This window comes from Coenobita brevimanus, chromosome 21, assembly GCF_032717465.1.
Source record: "Coenobita brevimanus isolate Jiangsu-jjx chromosome 21, ASM3271746v2, whole genome shotgun sequence".
Taxonomy (NCBI): domain Eukaryota; kingdom Metazoa; phylum Arthropoda; class Malacostraca; order Decapoda; family Coenobitidae; genus Coenobita; species Coenobita brevimanus.
The window spans coordinates 31,861,496-31,866,495 of record NC_136974.1 but is presented as its reverse complement, the minus strand read 5'-3'; the positions used below and the strand labels follow the sequence as shown (position 1 = coordinate 31,866,495).

The 5,000-nt window shown below is 45.8% G+C and overlaps 1 protein-coding gene across 1 annotated transcript in view; it reads left to right on the top strand.

Moving 5' to 3' along the window:
• The window catches only part of LOC145392142 (uncharacterized), a 172,966-nt gene that overhangs the window by 54,489 nt on the left and 113,477 nt on the right, over positions 1-5,000 (top strand).

Below are 5,000 nucleotides of genomic sequence, written 5' to 3'. Positions count from 1 at the left end.
TCTTTTTTTTTTTTTTTTAGGGGTGTCTGTCGTGGATTTGCATTTTTTCATTTTTATTCGCCATGGGAAGGGGAGAGAGAGAGAGAGAGAGAGAGAGAACCATACCAACACCATAACGAGAGAGAGAGAGAGAGAGAGAGAACCATACCAACATCATCACGAGAGAAATATCCTAAGTTGAAAGAGATCTGTTAAAATAATTCTCTCTCTCTCTCTCTCTCTCTCTCTCTCTCTCTCTCTCTCTCTCTCTTACTCCTTTGAGGGGGGACAAACAGAAGGAAGATGCAAACGAGATTATAAGAGGAAGGGGAGGTGATGAAGGTGTGTGTGTGTGTGTGTGTGTGTGTGTGTGTGTGTGTGTGTGTGTGTGTGTGTGTGTGTGTGTGTGTGTGTGTGAGAGAGAGAGAGAGAGAGAGAGAGAGAAAGGAAAGGCAGACAGGAGGAAGAAAGCCTGATTCTTAATTCACTTTACAAGCTCAGACTTTCCTCCTGTTTCTCTCTCTCTCTCTCTCTCTCTCTCTCTCTCTCTCTCTCTGTGCTGAATAAAATCGCTTGATGGTCATGGGAATAATTATATATAAAAAATTTAATTACGAAATATTTCCTCAAGCAAAAAATAACTGACCTCTATTTTTTTAGCCTAATTGTAAAAAAATACTTAAGTTGGAAAAAATTCTTAAAAGATGAATAAAATCATCTTGAGGTAATTATTAAGATACACGTCCTCGTAGGGAAGGGGTTGAGAGACAAATAGTAAGACATAAAAGTGAGTTAGGGAGAAAGAGAGAGAGAGAGAGAGAGAGAGAGAGAGAGAGAGAGAGAGAGAGAGGAGGTAAAAATAGAATAAAGGTGGAGGAGAAGGATTTGGTTAATGCAGGGGAGGAGGCAGAGAGAGAGAGAGAGAGAGAGAATTTCAGAACTAAAAATCGTCTGGCGTTAAAATAGTGCCTGTGTTGGAGAGAGAGAGAGAGAGAGAGAGAGTTTCAGAACTAAAAATCGTCTGGCGTTAAAATATAGTACCAGAGTTGTAGAGAGAGAGAGAGAGAGAGAGAATTCCCCTACCACTTCTTCGTTATCAGCACCATCTAATATACTGCCACAACTCAGCATTCAAGACGGACAGATGGATCATTTTTGGCCAGGTTGGAGTGAAAAGAGTACAGAGGCAGGATTAACTCACTCAGGCTCCTATGACCCACTCTCAGCTGAATAAAATCATCTGGCTATAGCTGAAATACATAGAGTTGTTCCTACGATAGAGGGGTTAGTTTGTGATGAAAAATAATGCGCGTGAAAATAATTTAGTGTTTGGATGATGGGACACAATAGGAGTGGAGTGAGACTAGCGAGATTATTAAAATTCCTGGAAGCACTGAGAGAGAGAGAGAGAGAGAGAGAGAGAGAGAGAGACGAATGAAACGTTAATGGTAGTAGGTAGGAAGGTAGGTAGGTAGGTAGACTGACTTAGATACGCAGATAAATAGGTAAAGACATGGAGAGAGAGAGAGAGAGAGATAAAGACGACCTTTGGCCATTAATTATCTTCTGGACATGTTACTTCAGTTTTTATCAAGATTTATTTTTATGGGAAGTAGGGTTAAGAGAGAGAGAGAGAGAGACAGACAGACAGACAGACAGACAGACAGAGACAGAGAGACAGACAGAGACAGAGAGGGGGGTAAAAAAGAATTAGAATCACACTTCCTTCCCCCATCCTCTCTCTCTCTCTCTCTCTCTCTCTCTCTCTCTCTCTCTCTCTCTCTCTCCACCCCACATAGACGGCTCGTTAATTTTTATTGGCTGTTCTAATATATCCCGCCCCCTGATTGGCTAATGAATCTCAGGTCCCTTTTGGGTGGTGGTGATGATTGTGGTGATGATGATGATGATTGTGACTGTGGTTGTGGTGAGGGGGTAAATGATGGTGGTGGTGGTGGTGGTTGTCGTGATGATTGTGGCTGTGGTGGTGGTGGTGGTGGTGGTGATGATTTTGGTTGTGGTGAGAGGGAAAATGATGGTGGTGGTGGTGGTGGTGATGATTTTGGTTGTGGTGAGAGGGAAAATGATGGTGGCGGTGGTGGTGGTGGATGGTGATGACTGGTGAGATTGGTGATGATTGTAGTGGTGACTGGTGAAATGATAACGATGGTGATGATGATGATAGTGATGATGGTTGTAGTGGTGATGGGGGGAGACTGTGATAGTGATCGTGATGGTGAAAGAGGTGAACTTCGGCATAAAATGGACCAGACAGTGACACCTTTTAAAGTACGAGAGAGAGAGAGAGAGAGAGAGAGAGAGAGAGAGAGAGAGAGAATTTTAGTTCACGGCTCTGGGCATAAATCTGATACTCCGTTCCCTAAGGCACAGCAGTCTACCATGTGCCCTACTCCTCACGTGTCACCCCTTCGGCGCTAACACCCACCATCAATACTGAATATACGCTAGGGCTATCTCATTCGGTGGAGATAATTCCGTATTCTCGCTGGCGTTGGAGGCTCCTTAGCATTTTTCCCTAGCGATTTATTTTGCATATACGTTAATATTCTTCCTAATATCGACACATCTATAGTACACCCACTTCAACTTGGCCAAAATTTTCATCCTTTTGCAGCTTTTTTCACGTAGCTGAGAAAGACAACGCTGTGGCTTTACATCCTTTCTGTAGCACTTCCTCTTGACTAGCATCATATTCTAGTGTTAATCTATTGCTATAACTCAGTATTCATGATGGAGAGATGGCATGTTTAGGCCAAGGTGAAGTGAGGTTAATTCTTGTGTTAATCTAAATAGGGTAAGAGTCTTCGTAACACTTTTCCATAGGCGACTTATTTTGCATATCACACTTTAATATTGGCTTTGTATATTATTTAATCTGTTTTTTTATCGTACACTTCCTGCATCAGTTTCACAGAAGAGAATATTAGAACTTTGTGCAAAATAAATCGCCGAGGAAAAGTTATTACGAGGCATAAACCAAGGAAAGAGAGAGAGAGAGAGAGAGGGGGGGGGGGGAGAAGAGGGTGATCAGCTAGGCAGCGGAATCTCAGCTGGGTGTATATTGAGAGAGAGAGAGAGAGAGAGAGAGAGAGAGAGAGAGAGAGAGAAAATAATGTGGTGTTGATGGTAAAGGTCAGGGAGTAGAGGAAAGAGGAGAGAAAGAGAGAGTAGTAATGATGTGAGGAGAGGCAAGGAGGAAAAGGGAGAGAAGTGGATAGAAGGAGAGAGGAGGCGAAGGGAGCTGAGGAGATGTGGTGAAAGATAAGTAGTGATGAGTGAAGCAGAGTGTAGTGATGAGAGAAGCCAGAGAGAGATGGCAGAGATGTGATGATGACAGTAAGATAATTATAGTGGTGTCAGCAGTGGTGAAGACAGTGATGAAAGGAAAGGAAAGGAAAGGAGAGAAGAGCGAAAATGAGAGGCAGGGAAAGAATAGTTGTGGGAGAGGAGAGGAGAGGAGGGGAGAGGAGTGGAGTGGAGAGGCAGGGAGAAAAGTTGTGAAGATAGAGTAGTAGCAGTGAGAAAGGAGAAGAGAGGAGAGGAAAGGAGAGCCGAGAGAATTAGTAGAAAGAGAGTAGTGGTGAGAGAGGAGAGGAAGAGAGAGAGGAGAGGTGTGGAGGGGGAGACGGAATAGGAGAGCAGTGAACTTCTAACCTGGTGTAAAGATGTTGGTGACAGTAGTGAAGATAGTGATGGATATGATAAAGTAGTGTTGACTGCAGTGGTGGGAAGGAAGGGAAGAAAGGAGGGAGAAAGGGGTGGTGAAAATGATACAGTAATGGTAAGAGAGACGAAGAGAGAGGAGTGGAGAGAGAATGAGGGGAGTGAAGGGAGAGTAAGAGAGAGTAGTGAGAGGAGGAGAGACGTGGAGGTAATAGAGTGAGAGGAGTGGAGGGAGAGTAAGAGTGAGACGTGGAGGCCTGGAGGTAGAGAGGGAGGGAAGGTAGGAGAGCAGTGAACCTTTAACCTGGTGTATATTTGATGGTGACAAGAGCCGCTGTCACCCACTGGGCTATAATATGCAGCCAGACCTTCCCCCCATCCCCTACCCAGCCCTTCCCCCATCCCCTACCCAGCCCTTCCCCCATCCCCCACCCAGCCCTTCCCCATCCCCCACCCAGCCCTTCCCCCTATCCCCTACCCAACCCTTCCCCATCCCCCACCTAGCCCTTCCCCCATCCCCCACCCAACCCTACCCCCTATCCCTCACCCAACCCTTCCCCCCATCCCCACCCCAGCCCCTTCCCCCATCCCCCACCCAGCCCTTCCCCTATCCCCTACCCATCCCCACCTGCAGCGGGATAGGGAAGTAGGTGAGGAATTGATAGAGAAACATAATGGGGAAATAAGCTAGATGGGGAAATAAGGGAAATTTGCAGACAGACCTTCCCCCATCCCCTACCCATCCCTTTCTCCCTATCCCCCACCCATCCCCACCTGCAGAGGGATGGGGAAGAGGGTGAGGAGTGGGCAGAGAAACATAATGGGGGAACTAAATTATTCAAGTAAATAAAGGAAATAGGAGAGTGGGAAATGAGTGGAAATATGATGGAGTGGGTTGATGTTGGGGAAATGACTGAGGAATACTGGGAAATGGGTTGGGGTAATGGAGTGGAATATAGAGGGGAAGACTGGTTGGGGTTCAGGTTCACGTGTGAGGGGAATGATGGGGAAAGAAGTTGGGGTTCATGCTGTTCAGGAATTGGTTGGGGAATGCTTGGAAAATGGGTTGCAAATTGGGGGTGGCGGGGAAATAGGTGGGAATATGCGGGGGGGGGGGAATAGTTTGGAAATAAGTGGAGAAATAGGCTGGGGGGAAATTAGCTGGGGATTGCTGGGAGATAGGTGGAGAAATAGATCAATGAGGATTATTGTATGGAAGAGGATGAGGACTTGAGAGAAAATAAGACGTACAGGAACACAGGGAGAAGCTAATGGGTAAAAGAGGATTAGTCTTGTGTTCGAAAGGTTTGCATCTTTGAGGTGTGGGAGGGAAGGGG